We start from the raw sequence: 17,244 nt of genomic DNA, 5'->3' as shown, positions 1-17,244 counted from the left end.
TACATATATTGTAACATAGTAAAGCAGAGCATGACAGTGCAGGTATTAATGTACTGCTTTTCCCTTTCTTAACACAGGTGATGGGGGGGTTGGTCTCTGTCCCCTACACAACCTGATGTCAGTGTCTCTTCAGACTCTGATAATGATGGTGGCTAAAGTGAGGCACAGGTGGGAGTTTCAGGGGCTGAATCTGTCCCAGAGGTTTACATCCCTCTTCTGCCCTCATTATCACCGCACACAGTTAGTATGCCTATACATACCCAGTCCCCAGAGGCCATAGATATTATATAGTCAGAGGATGGGGATATTGAACTGGAATGTGTGGCAAAAATGGTGCCAGTGAGTGTAGACACTGGCCATAGCCAGAGAACTGGTGAGGTTCCACACAGGCGGATTGATAGGGGTGCTCCCTGAAGGCCTGCAGTCCTCCCACCACCTGTTGCAGGTGTCTCATCATGGATCACTTGGCATATGTTTTCGGCCATCATGGAGGCATAGGCACATTCCAAAAGGAACTCCAGATGAATGCTCAGGGTTATAGATGCCACACAGTCTGACATCTGTGACTGCCTCCACCACATTGGTGACACCCTGGATCAGTTCACTGATGCAGTAGAAAGAAGGTGGTCTGAGACAAATCACAGAATATTGGTCTTGGAATATACATTGTCTGTGATGGAACGTCTGGTTGGAGTTAAGCGTCGGAATCCTGGGTGTAGTTCAGCAACCCCATCTGCTGAGAGTCCACATGGCCATACACAGGCATGCTCTCATAATGGCATTGCATCCAGCACTCCAGAGGGGAGTGTGCTGTTCACATTAAGACATTGCAGGCCATGGGCTCATGGTCCTGGGTATTACCTTGGAGGACACAGTCCCAGCAGACATCAGTCACTGTCAGGTACTAGCACCACTTTTGACCTTGGCCATGGAGGTAGCAGTGCAACTCCTGGCAGAGCCAATTCCTGTGTTTGGGGGCAGAGACGGTGAACTTTCAGCTCTACCATGCACAGTTCAAAGCTGTTCAACATACACACATGTAGGGTTAGCACTGTGCTTGACTGTGTTCACACACATACTCACACACCACTGTCAAATTCAGGTCACCTACAGACACACACAGCACATTTCCATGGTCCATCTTGCCTGCTTCCTTTTCTGACTCACACACATGCTTTCAACCTATTGGGTCAGCCTAGGCCTCCTGCACCTCACACAACACCATGTGCAAGTGATGATACCTATGTCACATCCCTGTCATCCTTGACATTGATGCAGGGAAATGAAGCTGTGTGTCTGATGCACAGGGCGACTTTATAAATTAATATGTGATTGTGTAATGCAGTGTTGCTTTGCCATGCCACTTGTACTGGTCACTGACAAATACTCTTTGCTGACATTTGTAATAAGTAAATCACATAATTTTGTGTACCTTATGTTGTATGATGCTGTAATGGCTGTATACTTATACACTTAAAGGTGTGTCATGGACCTGTTTATGGTTCAGTTTCAGGAGTCTGTAGACAATGCCTATGGATACACAGTGGCACTAAACCCATAGACATCACAACACAGGATAGAATGTCAACACAGAAGACATATGTCTCTAACAAGGTACAGTACTATAGGTGCTTGGCTCCATAGGGTCATATGTGTATAACAGGCTAACAAGGATAATGGTGTCATGCAGCCAACTCATGCATCCCTAATCTATGAAAGAGGCTGATACCCTTGATAAGTATCACCAGGGTTTCTGGAGCTAACACAGCTACAAGCTGTGGTGATGGAGATGACCCATCTACAAATTTCCAGTGTCCATTAAAGACATTTGTCCTACACCAGTTATGATTGTCTTGTTCTGCATCCCATTGTATAACTTGCACATGATGTGTGTTTCAGCAGATGTGCACTTCACATGCATGGGGAGCCTGTTATATATGGGGTGTAGTGTCTGTGTTACATAACTGTCTCTCTAGCATGTACTACTTATACTACAGTGACAGTGTAGGTGTGCAGAACAGGGAATACATGTGTTAATTCTGTTGTGGATGACCAGGAGGTACACAGTGGGATCTGACACCTCCGTGTATGGCAGCCATACACATCCCCTATAAAGCATGTAGAGGACAGACTACCCGTGCACGCTCTTAACACAGACTGCATCGGACATGTTATTTGTAATATGTATTGGTTTACCATGGAACCTGTGTGGCTGTTACAGTTGTATATGCCTGTGTAGTGACACAGCAAAGGTGCCATTGCACTCAATGGTAGGTGTGATGAATGCCAAATCTGGTATAACAATGACAGTCTGGGATTTACATGCCATACCTTTCTGTATAGGTTGTACAAAATTGGATGGATCCCCACATCTTACCAAATAGTGAAAATCAAAGGCTACATTACTCTCTGTATCCATTTGTCCATGAGTAATGGCTGAACGTTGTGTGGTGTGCAGACACTACTATATTTTTCAGGGGTGGATGACTTCCAAAAGGATAGTATTGTGCAGTCTGTGGCATTAATTCTTTGTTATTGGCTCTGACAACAACTGAATGTGTGTCTCAGGTCATCCTGGATAACTGTTGGTTCTGTGTGGGATTCAGTGACAGTTCCTAATATACAGTTGCTTGCTAATGTAGTCAGTCAGAGGTCAATGACAGTGGCCATGACGGCAAAGAAGGGAATGGCTGCAAGGGTACTCCATTAATGATGTCTGAGGGACGTCCACTGGTGACTTGTGTCATTGTAGTGTAGGTCTACCCAATGCTATCTTCCCGGATTATGACTAGCAGACACTTGGCTATTCACCAGCTGGCATACCACTCTGTAAATAACCTACACAGTTTTCAGCAAGGCCTGCTGGCCTAATATTGTCAAACACCTTGTCAGGCCATGGTAGGTGGAGTGAGTCATATTCCCGTTATCCATTGCATAGTGTAACACTCAATGAGGTCCACCAGTTAGGGTAGGTAGGCATGATCTGCCCTTGAGCAAAACAAACTGTGTTTGGTCCAGTGTCAGTAGGTATACGACACTGTTACTGATCTTATCCATGCTAACTCCTTTCATGGCTTTACATATCAGACAACTGAGAGATCTGGGGACACTGCTTGGCACTGCATGCTAGCTGTCCTCTGTGTAACTAGTATTGCAGTTACTTCCATTATGTTCCAAGAAAAGAGTCATCCAAGGTGTCTGTACAAAGCATAGACAAACAATGTCAGGAAGAGAAATATGTATACCATGTGAAGGCAAGCTGGGAGGTTTTACATAGGTATTCTGCAGTTGGACACTATTCAAGTGTTGTATACTAAAAGGACACAATTACCTTGTGAAGAATGTGGAAAGCAGGGGAGTTCCATGAATTGCTGGTGCCTGGCTACTACTACTGCTAGTCTCACCACAACCACTCTGTAATGGGATATCATGCTCCGATACTTTTTCTGTCATCACACGCAAAAAGTTACTAAGAAGCTCAAGATGAGAAGCAGGACATAGCATGTTTGTTCATCCACATGGTTGTCCCACATCATGAGAGGCTCTGTAGGCTTCACATACTCTTCTCTAGGTAGATGCCTTCATTAGCAAAATGTGCAATCAGTTGCCTTTTGCATGCATTATCCCTTCTGTAACAAGGGTAGTGGTATGTCACTAAGGAACTGACCAGATGGTGATTTGGAGCAAACCTGCAGTGTCACAATATAATGTGCAATGTCCAGTGACATAGATGACCAGGCTTGCTGAAACAAGCAGCACAGCACTGGTTATCCTTCAGGTGCGTACGACTAGGGACATACCTCACCAGACTGTATACTGACACATGACTGAGCTTAGACACACTGTGTCTCTTGCGGGTATGCACATAGCTTTCAGCTGCATTTGACCCTCACCTAGGATGATGTCTCAATACACACAGAAAATGATGGACATCAATAATTGCCTTAGTGTGTGGTGTCCTTGTAAGGGAATCAACTACATGTCTGCCTGGGATGACTTGCTCAATAGATGTCAGTGCTCTGCCAGAGATGCTCTTCATCTCTCACCCCTGGGATTTTGAGTACTGGCCAAGGCTACTGACACCCCCCACAGTGCATCTTATAGGCACTATCTGGAGGGAAAACATTCCAGTGAGAATGACATCTTCATACAACATCATGGTTATGCTGCTACAGACTGGGAATAGCAACACTAAACCCCACTCTGTGGAATGTGTCCCCACCTTGGAATATGCAGACATTTGTGCAGTCAAAGACACCTGGTTCAAGGCTGTGGACAGCACCAAAGCCATACCAGACTACACATCCTTGCACATGTTCAGACCTCAAAATGACAGTGTGCAAGGTAATGCATGTGGTGTATACAGATTCATTAAGGATAGATACATATCCAGACTTAGTAAAGCACTATGCTTTCCGGAGACACTGTAGGTGCTATTCACTGCTGGAAGGGCACCTCATCAAGCCATCAACAGCTACAGGAGCAGTTCCATGGATCCAGATACCCATTGTGCTTATTTGAATGTACTTGTGTCTATCAAGATATATCAGTACACCATGGTTTGGGGTGGCATTAAGTAACCACCAACTGTGTTGCTTAGTTGTGCTGAAGCTCACTTGCCCAAAGGTTAGTCCATGTCCTTCACTACAATGCCCTGGACCAGTGGTGGACATCCCCACATGGTGGGCCAAAGTAGTGCATCATGTGTTTACCTATATGGGTGACCACTGCAGCCCCCCACACACACACTGTGAGATCCTCCCTGATGAGATCTGACCACAGATCAGTCTCATTAAAACTATCAGACCTAATCCCCCCTTGTAGAAAATACAGAAATATACCTCAACAAAGCAATTTATTACCTCCTATGGGATGGTTTACATAGCTTGACTGCACTTCCCCCTCAGATGGGGACAGGTAAGTATGCAAAGCTCTACATCCATGCATTATGTAAACAGCAGTACAACTGCATAGGCTTGGCTGTACCTGACAGGAGGAACACAAGCTCCTCATGGCACAGCAAACCTGCATGGTGGACAACTGCCATTAGCAGGCTGTACAATAAGAGGATGACATTGCTGTGTGACAGTTGGGGTGATGGTGCCCCTAAAATGGAGGCACAACCACCTCAGCTAAAACAAGCACATAGTGTTATTGTGATATCATGTAGAAACAGTATGTGACAAAATTAGCCTCCCACACAAATCAGACCCACTATACACAGTGTAGCTACATGTGTAACCTTAGAGGACAGGCCCAGATTGTTGGTGAACTCGTACTTAATAATACCACATATAATGGGTCTGTACTCATAGCTGACCTGTTGTCCCACAGGATCTGCATCAACTTCACTCCCCTGTCCCCACCACGTGCCACATGACATTCCTACAACCTGTTCCATACCTTGCATATCTACATAGCAGGTAGTAACTGTCCTCTCTATGGGGGATACACAGCATCTATTGGACATGCTAACATTCCAGGCTGCATTCTGCATGGGACCCAACAAGGATTACTAACACCATTGGAAACTCCTTGCAATCATACTGTAACCACTGGCTGCATCCCAGCTGACTGGACAGTGGCAACTGTTATCCCTTTGTACAGAGGTGGTGCATCCACCAACCACTGGAAGTATAGACCTATTTGCCTGAGTAACCATATCTGTACACTCATGGGGCAAATCATCATGGAGCTGATCAGCAAACATATATGTGATCTACAAACAGCTGAAAGTACACAGTTTGGCTTTCTAACAGGGAGATCATGGCTGTTAAACATGTTGGACATGTCCAAGGCAGTCACCAAGGACTTGGATGAGGGACTTCAGGGCATACAACCCCCTGGATTTAGCCAAACCATGTGACTCTACCCCACTCAGGCATCATTGACAAAAACACCCACTTAGGCATCCACAGTAATATCATTATGGGGGGTCACTAAGTGGCTCAATGATGGCACACATACTCAAAATAGGGAAATCCATCTCCAATAGCTGATTTGTAAGCACCAGTGTTCAACAGGGCTCAATCCTGTGTCCTGTACTGCTTGGAATCCATTTAACCACAACACAAGCGAATACTGAATGTCTGTGGCTGACAGTGTTGGCTGTTGCCTGCAAGCTGTGAGCAGTCATAGACTCTGTGAGTTATATCAATATCCTACAAGAGAATTTTGATGAACAATTGCCTATTGACATACTAATCCCCATAAACGCCATACAAATATATATGTAGTATCATTTCCATCCGTAACACCTATGGTCCTGGTAAGTAGCACATCAGTCAAAGCATGTGATGTACATACTCAGGGGTGATAGACACAGACCTGGCCACACAGGTTTAAACCTAATGTACCCTGAGATCACCATGTCTCCCCAGTGGTAAGATGGGAATCATACGTCATAACTGAGGGCACAGTCACCCAAAATTGACATACTCATAACCTCCATGTACTCTTCCCTCAGCATGCCAATATTTGAGTACAATGGCCATTTGGTAATACATCTTTCCAAGCACTAATGGAAATTGCACACAACACAATAGTCTCTCACAAGGAAACTTCATGTCTTCAGTATGGGGGTTCATCTGAAATCAGTGGTCATTGTAGCCTGTGGCATATAGACTACTCAGAGGTGATCTCTGTCTTGCATAAGAGGCAATGTATGACCCTGCTTGATTGGAAATGCTGCATATCTGTAGTTGCCATGGTACACAGATTACTCACTCTAAGGACAGTTACCTGGTATGTGACATTAGTAATACATGCTGGTGGAAGAGATATATCCAGCAGACTTTAACACACCTTTGCAACAGAATCCTGCCTAATGGCAAACAGAGCTTCTCAGTGGACCTCGTTAGATGCCATCTGTATGACTGGCTGGGTGACCATCATTTCACCACAAGGCTTCTGCCTGTGTCCCTTGTGAACAAGGACAATATGTGCTAATCATGTATATAAGGGTAAAAACTTGGCTAAGATTGTGAGGGCTGTAGGGGCATTATGTTACTAAAGTTCAAATATCCAATGATTCTATAAGCTGATGCTCTAACAGCCACTCACACAAACCTGGCTACATTGTGGATAGCACCATTTCCAATTACTCTTTACAGGACATGGCACAGCACACACCCCCTGCACGTTGGCTGCATGTACATTAGAACACTTACCTATTTAATGGTGCACACTACAGATCGTAGTACAGGATGCATGCACTACACCTCAAGTCTGCTATTACTATCTCTTTAGGACATCTTATGCTTGATGACATCAGCAGGCCTAGTTGTGGTCAAGCATTTAGAGGCCCACATCACCTGCTACAACAAAAATACAGCAAAACCCTACTTCTTTCTAAGTTACAGAAGTGATCATATTTATGGTGTATGGAGATACACACACACACACACACACACACACACACACACACACACACACACACACACACACACACACACACACACACACACACACACACACACACACACAGTGGCCTGGTATGAGATTTGAACCTCGACCTATTTAGTCTTACATGCTCTAGATCACAGTACTTATCGCATGCAGCATGGCTTAAGTCTGACATTACAATGGTAGCTGGTAGTGTTAAGATTGATGACAGCAGGCCTTGTAGAAGATGGCAGTTTGTAAACTGGTATCTTACAGGGCCAAAAAGTGGAGAACCATTGCAGTTTAATAGTCAATACGGGATTCTCAGATATTTTGTAGGGGATACATGCACACACCCACACACACACACACTGGCCTGGAGTGAGATTAGAAGCCCTACCTAACTAGTCTTACACAGACTGTAGATCACATTACTTATCACACATGCCATGGCGGATGTCTATTTTAGACATGACTACAGGCAAACCCCTTGTGGATTACACAAACTAGGCTTGTGCTGAACAGCATCTGTGGCATGCAGACTGAAACTGCTTTGTACTGTTATCTGCATGTAGTAGCCTAGCAGTCAAATAACTATTTGTCCTAGCTATGTGGCTACAGTTACCAGTTTGGCCATATGTGGCTGTTTGCATTTGGGTGGGGAAAGCCTGTGGGCAAGAACAGTGTGCCCTGTCTATGTGTGTATAGACAATATTATACATTACACCACCTGCTTACCTGTTGCTGTATGTGTGGTGACATCCGCAGGCACAGGGGTCTGCAGGTAAGTGCATTATGTACTGTTGAGCCCTTACTTGCTATCCTTTGAACAACATTACAGATGTGTGATAGTGCAGCTTTACTCATCATTATCAGGGCATGTGAGACAATAAAAACATCTACACACATATTTATGTACATAACAGGACTGTATATATAAATGTAGCTGTGCGTTTATGATATATATATATATATATATATATATATATATATATATATATATATGTGTGTGTGTGTGTGTGTGGTTACATAGATATATAGGGGAGACCTGAGATGTATGTTTTATATATATATAGGTATATATCTATTTATATATACGTAGAAACAGATATACTATCTATGGGAGAGAGAGATAGTGACAGACAGATATGTATACATATATGTATGTATGTATAGACATATCTATACATAACAGGTTATTTTGAGCAAGGGGCAACAGAAATGCGCTGCATGCCCAGTGGTACTGTCAGTACTTATAAACTGACTCCAGGCCACACCTACCTGTAATCCAGTCTGGGATTTTGTGTGTTACTGACAATGACATCTGTTCCTGTTTCTGCAGTACTGCACTTCACTGAAATTGCCCCGGCATTCTACATTATTAACCTCTGTCATATATTAATTACATCTGTCTGATGTAATTAATATGTGACAGAGGTTAATAATGTTAGACCACACATAGACCAACAGTCTATAAAAAAAAAACATAATAATACCTCCCATCCAAACGATATGTCTCCATGACCGGCCAAAGCATGCGTCTACTGGCCCGTGATGTGACACCTGCAACAGGTGGTGGACAGACAGGCCTCCTTCAAGAACTCCTGTCAATCTGCCTGTGTAGAATCTCACCAGCTCTCTGGCTATGGCCAGTGTCTACACTCACTGGAGCCATAGTTGCCACTCTTTCCACACTTTCCTGTTCAATGTCCCCACCCTCTGACTGTCCAATATCTGTGACCTCTGGGGACTGTGTATGTGTGGGCATACTGACTGTGTGTGGTTGCAATGGAGACTTTAGATGGATGTCTGCTTCTGAGACAGATTCAGCCCCCAACCTGTGCCTCACTGTGGCCACCATCATCATTAGAGTCCAAAGAGACACTGACATCAGGTTGTATAGGGGACAGAGACCAACCCCCCCCCCAGTCACCTGTGATAAGAAAGAAAATAGCAGTACATGAATACCTGCACTACTGTGTATACCAAAAGACAAACAAGCGAAAAAAGCTCCAGACCACGAAGAACACCAAACCCAGTAGTTCCTTAACGCAAGTTTATTGAATGCACAAGACACGGCAGCGTTTTCGCTACACACACAATGTAGCTTCTTCAGAGGATTTTAAAAACACCGAAGACATACTCATTTATATAAAGAGTTACTAATTGCTAAATTGAATAACCATATGCTTACATCACTTCCTGGTGCAATTTCTACATAAAGGGCTTCCTATATACTAAAAAGTTTTGTAAATGTCCCTTGATCTCTCTTTTTAAATAACTAACAAAAATTAAAATTGAAAATTAAAAATACAAAACAGTTAACATCATCACATTGGGTTAAAATAACAATAAAAAGAGGGACCTTTTCATTAGTGGTAGAATAGACACAGACACTTTTAAATATATTGACATTTTGAATCCTAAAACACCTGTCATGTTTGGAATACCCAAAGTCCACAAAAACTTGGCCAACCCCCCCTATGACGGCTTTAATAGATGGTAGATCATCAATCTCTTATCCTTGTTCTAAATACATTGACTCCTTGCTCTCTAAGTATGTCGAACTCATCCCCAGTATTTGTAAAGACTCCTGGTCCTTCCTTTCCAACTTGAATGGTGTAAAAGTAGAAGAGACTACAAACTTTCTTACCATCGACGTAGTCGATCTATATACATCCATTCCTCACCAGGAAGCACTGGAATGGGTAGAACTTCTTTTAATTGAGCTGGGGGCTCCCAAAAATGACATCAACAATATTACTGAACTGTTAGACATTATTTTGTCTTCCAATTTCTTTATGTTTGAAAAGGATGTTTACATCCAGAAACAGGGGGTAGCTATGTGCTCACCTTGCGGGGCCGCTGTAGCCAACTTATTTATGGCCTACTGGGAAAGACACTTTGTATTTAATAAAAAAGACTGGAATGAGAAGTTGATTTACTATACACGTTTTTTAGACGATGTCTTTATACTATTTAAAGGTGATTCAACATTGGTACACTCTTTTGTTGAATACTTGAATTCAACAACAACTTTTTTGAAATTCACTTACCACTTTGACACCGATTTGATTGACTACCTTGATGTCAGATTGTCAAGACTACCACTGTCTGGCAAGCTCAAATCGGTCATTTTTAGGAAGGAAACATATGTCAATTCCTTCCTTCATTTCACGAGCTCACATCCACTAAAACAAAAAAGAGCTATAGTAAAAGGCCAACTGGTGAGGGCGGTAAGAATGTGTAGTGAGTTGAGTGATTTTTTATCGGAAGTTACATGTTTAAAGGAGTTTTTCTTACATCGTGGCTACCCACAGAGTCTGGTGGATGACTTAATAAATGAAGTAACTTCTAAGAGAAGGAATGGTTTTTACAAACCCCTACTTTCTGTGCTACCTATAGTTGCAGATGGCACAGCGATTGCACCTAGGGCTGTTTTGAACTTGCCACCAGTTATTGATCATAATCCTGTTATTGAACCCACACTACAGGAGTTGCCTTGTAGCTTTATCATGACATTTAATCTCAATTCTGATTCCATTCTAGGTATTTTAACTAAGAATTGGTACTTCATTTCTACACATTCTATGTTATCTGATAAACTGGGTGAAAAACCCCGTATAGTTTTTAAGAGAGGTAGAAATATGAAGGATTTACTACAATGTGTTCCTCCGGGGGGGGGGTGTTCAATAGGACTAAGGGTTCATTCGCATGTGGTTTGTGTAACTTGTGCAATTACATTAAGGCAGGTAGTTCGTTTGACATCTTAGATAGAAAATTTTCCATCCATTATAGGATCAGTTTTGATACAAAATCAATAATTTATGTGGCTTTTTGTACATGCTGCCCAGCTTTCTACATCGGTAAGACGGATAGAAAGTTCAAGGAACGTATTTACCAGCACTGTTACGCAATCAAAAATAATAAATGCGAAAATGCTTTGGCCAAGCATACATTTAACAACCCTGGCCATGCTTTTTTGTTCATGGGTATTGATCATGTGCCTTCTTCCATTAGGGGTGGCCCAACTTCACTCCTACTGGAAATACGTGAGCTTTTATGGCAATTGAAATTAGATGCCTTTAATACACCGGGGCTTAATGAAAGTTGTAATATAGCCCCGGTATTAAAGTATAAATCCTATTTGAGATGAAAGTGTTACATACATTTCTTAGGTTTAGCGTCAAGTTCTTTTGGTCGGCTGCCTTGGGCACAAAGTAGGGCTTGTGCTTAAAAAGGTTAGATACACACTGTTGATCAGGGTGTAAAACAGTATTGTGTGTCATTTTAAGGACACATATACCCCTTGCCTTGGGGTCTCTGTTTTAAATTGTCCATCTTATTACACACATATGTGTTTTTTACGCATACATCAACAATTTTTTTGTACAGTTTATGCAAGTCCGCGATGTACATATGGTCAATTTTGTATATATAGACATGGTCATAATTATTTTTTTGACTTAGTTGGTTTTTTTTTTTTTTTTTTTTTTTGCTGTTTAAGGATTTGTTTGAGTGATCGTTTTTGGTTGTTGCCAATATTTTACCACTTAAAACTGAGCTGTTATTTCCTATTGAACACTTTTAAGTGTAACTCTTTTAATTGTTATTTTAACCCAATGTGATGATGTTAACTGTTTTGTATTTTTAATTTTCAATTTTAATTTTTGTTAGCTATTTAAAAAGAGAGATCAAGGGACATTTACAAAACTTTTTAGTATATAGGAAGCCCTTTATGTAGAAATTGCACCAGGAAGTGATGTAAGCATATGGTTATTCAATTTAGCAATTACTAACTCTTTATATAAATGAGTATGTCTTCGGTGTTTTTAAAATCCTCTGAAGAAGCTACATTGTGTGTGTAGCGAAAACGCTGCCGTGTCTTGTGCATTCAATAAACTTGCGTTAAGGAACTACTGGGTTTGGTGTTCTTCGTGGTCTGGAGCTTTTTTCGCTTGTTTGCACTACTGTGTATGAAAAATCTACCAATACTCATAATAACAAAGACCCACAACTGGATTAGCAGTCAAATATTTCCTCTCCGGTTTCATCCAAAGTAGACTTCCTCAGAACAAAATACACATTCAACTCAAGACTTTTATAACAATCACTTCAAGTAAATCAAGTAAAACATAACCACTACAATTTAACTTTTAATTAAGCAATATGGCACTATACTTGATAAAACAACACATAAAAACCCAGTACACCTATCTTAACAAATATATTGAAATACAAGTTTCACTGCCTAATTTAATGTCCTTTTAACCTTTTGTGTTTTAAAAGGCATTTTAGAGTAAATGTCTCATTTAAACCATGAGGCTTATCTTTTCTTAAATGTCACTGCCAAAGTGTTTCTATTTGTTCAGCTACACTCCTGTGATTACCCTCTCTAAGATCCTTATGTACCTGTTCCAAAATGGAAAATAAAAACATTCTACCCAGTTTACACACAACATTATGTTTAAATAGGGCATTATAATGGCCCTTAACTTTAATAGAGTATAAATGTTCCTTAACAAAACAGTGTCAGACTTACCAGGAGCAGGACCACGGTCTTGGCCACTACCTGATGGACCTGTAAAAAGTTGAGGGTGAGGTAATGTCAGTACTAATGCATGTTGCAGCACAACAAGGTAATACATCCATATGTATGTTTCTTCCTACTTTATTTTGCTTTTGCGTCATCTTAAAAGTACTCAATTGTATTTATTACTGCTTGGTGCAACTCATTCTAAGCCTTTTAGTTTAAGCACTTGGGCTTCAGACCAGTTGTTTTACATTAAGAAGGTTTGCGGCCTGCACTGTGGTGGCAGGACAGGTAGCTTACATCCTTCTAAGTTGGGAACTGCTGATTGAGGGCTCAGTGTCTGTTATTCTAAAAGTGTATTAGTTCTGGTTTAAGCACTTGGGCTTCAGGCCAGTTATTTTACATTAAGAAGGTTCGTGGTCTGCACTCTTGTGGGAGGAGAGGCTGGACTCTGCCCTTCTGAGCTGGGAATTTCTGGTTAAAGGCTTATAGTGCCTGCATATTTGAACTGTTTCTTACTGAAATTGGTACACCTTGTTTGCTGTAGCATAGACTAGATCCAGGCCTGCTGAATCTAGCTTTGTTTGTATGCTTGTTATTTGTTTGCTTATTTCCCTGAAATGCTAATTTCACCTAAAACGCAGCATTTCAGCGCTTCTGTGGATCTCTAGTGATATCTGCATTGCTTACTGTACTTATTTCCTTGTTTCACTTGAAAGAAAGTTACTGTTTGTTGTTTTTGCATTTAAGTTACCTGTAACACATTGCATTTAAGTTACCTGGCACTTGCTCACTAAGTCAGCACTAAAAAATTAAAAGCACTACACCCTCACAAACTCCCCTTGAGTACCTTGTTCCCCATTGGCCCTTTTTTTCAATTATAAAGGAATTCCCAATACTATTCTAGCATGTCCAAAGGTCAGTTGTCAATCTCCTCTCTGGTCCAGCTGGTGAATCTGGGAATCTTGAGGCAATGTTGCAACTGCCTCATGTACACAAACAACCCTCTCCTCCTCCCAACAAATTCCAACACATGTGAGAGATGCAACCATATAGCCAAAATGGAGGCTAAGCTCTCTCAACTCAGTACTGGCGTAACCAGTCAGGAGGAGAAGGAAACCACACTCACTACAATTCCAGTCTCACATAGACCTACCAAGACAGCAAACCAAACACATAAACACACAAAAACATACTCGGAGGCTCTAAATAAAAATCTGCCTAAGCAGCAGAGACCTCCAAAGCAGACACCCAAGCAACCGCTACCCCAAAACAAAACACGTGCAACACATAGCTCACAAAGCCAGTGTGCCGAACAGTCACAGCCCTTAAGGCTGAACAACACACCTAATACACTTGTAATAGGTGACTTTATCGTCAGACACACTGACGTCCTGCTCACCAGGCTTAACAAGGAGAAGGTCACGGTGAGCTGCCTGTCGGGCGCTAGGATCCACCACATAAGACAAGCACTCAGGTCACTCCAAGGCAAGTACAAATATGACTCAGTCATTGTCCATGCTGGTGTGAATGACCTGAGACGTACCTCCCTGGACTACATGAAAAGAGACATAGAGGAGCTCTCTGAGCATGTAGCCCAGGCCGGTATGACCCTGACCTTGAGTAGCATCTTACCCTCACCAAGAATGATGCCACAATATGAAGACAAGATGATCAATTTCAACAATTGGCTTAAGTACTGGTGTCATTCCAAGGGGATCCAATGCCTGTCAGCCTGGGATGACATGCTCAACAAGCCACGATGCTTCGCTAGGGACGGCTTGCACCTGTCTCCCCTGGGCTTTCGGATATTGGCAAAGGCTCTTGCTACCCCTATAGTGCCTTTTTTAGGCAAGGCTCAAAAGACAAACCCACCTCCATAGGTATCACAAGGGATAAGAAACTAAGAGTAATGCTACTCAATGCCAGAAGTTTAAACCTCAAGATGCACGCACTCAAAACTCTCCTTAGCATGGAGAACATCGATATCTGTGCAGTAACAGAAACCTGGTTCAAGGCTCCGGAGAGCACCCCAGCACTACCAGGTTATACCTCATACCATGCTTTTCGGCCCCAAAACTTGGACGGAACCACAAAAGGAGGGGGAGTATCAATATTCGTCAAAGATACCCACACCTCCAGGTTGGTGGCAAAGCACGAAGCATCAGAGACTATCCATGTGCAACTAACAGTGGGTAAAACTGCCTTCCAGTTTATAGCCTGCTACAGACCACCCTCCCAAACCCAGGAACCCCACTCGGCCTTCCTGAGAACACTGGAAAATATGAAGGTCTCTCCAAACACCATTATATTGGGTGACTTCGACTACCCAAACATAGACTAGGAGCAATACTCTAGCTCCAACACCCTAGCCCAAACGTTCCTAGAATTTATAAACTCAAATGCTATGGAACAACTTGTTACCACTCCCACAAGAGGGGAAAACATACTGGACCTGATCATCACCAACATGGGGACTCTATGCTCCAGACCAGAAGTGTATCCCTCACTGGTAAGATCAGACCATAAACTAATCTCACTGGATATTCACATCCCGATCCCACCCCCTGCCCAGAAAACCACAGTGAAAAAATTCTCTAAAGCAAATTTCACACTCCTCAAAACCAAGGTGGAATCCTTCAAAGCCCCCGGGCCTGTGGAAAATACGGCCCAGACTGCAGAATCCTTTATAAATGCATTCTATGAACATCTTAAGGAATGCATGGATCTTGCAATCCCAAATAAAACCAAGACCCAATCCTCCAAAGGCAGACGTCCTGTCTGGTGGACCTCAGCCATAAACAAACTATACAATAGAAGGAGGAAGCTACTACATGATAGAGCAAAATCCCCAAAAGGGAAGGCATCTCTGATCAGTATTAGCAAAAACTACAGGCACTCATAAAATTGTCTAAGGCCTGCTTCGAGAGAAAAATTGCACAGGACACTAAGGATAATCACAAGGCTTTCTTTAGTTATGTTAGGAACCTGAGTGGGAATTCCCAGATATGCTCAGAATTAGTCCAAAATGACAAAAAATACACCGAACCCACAGACATTGCCAACATCCTAGCTGACAGGTTCAGCGCAAACGTCTCCCCCCCCCTACCAAAAGGGCAAATATCCATCCCAGCAGAGTGCTGCCCCCGACATCTCAGATGCTCAGGTAAGAGCCGCCCTCTCCAAAGCAAAAAACACAGCATCAATGGGACCAGACGGTGTCCCGGGCTGCATCCTACATGAACTCCAAGAAGAGCTAAACCCAAACATAAAACTACTGTTCAATCTCAGCCTTACTACAGGATATGTACCCAAAGAGTGGCGTACAGCAACAGTGGTCCCTCTCCACAAAGGTGGTGCCTCAACAGATCCTGGAAACTATCGTCCCATAAGCCTGACTAGCTTGGTCTGCAAAGCTATGGAAAGGATCATCATGGACCTCATAAATAAAGATATTGGGGACCTACAGACACTGGATCCTACCCAGTTCGGCTTTGTTAAGGGCAGATCCTGCCTCTTAAACCTGGTCGATTTCTTTGAAACAGTCACCAAGGCCATTGTCGAGGGGAAGGTGGTCCACACAGCCTACCTGGACCTCGCAAAAGCCTTCGATACAATACCCCACTCGGGCATTATAGATAAGCTCACCAGCTTAAATATAAACCCCTATGTCACTAGATGGGTTGCAAACTGGCTCAAGGACAGAACCCACATGGTTAGAATTGCTGGAGCCATGTCAGACTCCAAACCAGTTACAAGTGGCGTCCCACAAGGCTCAGTCCTGGGACCTCTCTTGTTCGGTATATATTTCTCGGAGGTACAGGCCAACATGGAAGAACTGTGGCTGACCAAGTTCACAGATAACTGCAAACTGGGCACCATAATCGACTCTCCAGCCGACACAAGCATCCTCCAAAAGGGTCTCATAGAAACAGACAACTGGTGCCAGAGCCATGGCCTCAAGCTAAATGCCAAAAAGTGTATAGTCATCCCCTTTGGCAAAAACAAAGTGCCCACAAATTACCACATAGGTGGTAATCCATTAAGTACAGAAGAAGTAATTAGGGACCTGGGGACCCAAGTTGATAGCAATCTCTCAATTGACAACCACGTGGCCAAAGTGGTTAGAAGAACATTTTATATAGCCCACCTAATCATGAAGGGATTCACATCTAGATCAGGGGAGGTCATCGTGCCTCTTTACTCATCCCTCATCAGGCCCATAATTGAGCACAATGCCCCTTTTGGGATGTACCTTACCAGACACCTGCAGCAACTGGAAAGACCCCAAAAGTACCTCACCAAGAGGATCAAAGGGCTCAAACAGA

Source organism: Protopterus annectens, chromosome 2.part1 (genome assembly GCF_019279795.1).
Source record: "Protopterus annectens isolate FY-2018-M chromosome 2.part1, PAN1.0, whole genome shotgun sequence".
Taxonomy (NCBI): Eukaryota; Metazoa; Chordata; order Ceratodontiformes; family Protopteridae; genus Protopterus; species Protopterus annectens.
Note: the sequence above shows the minus strand (reverse complement) of the source record.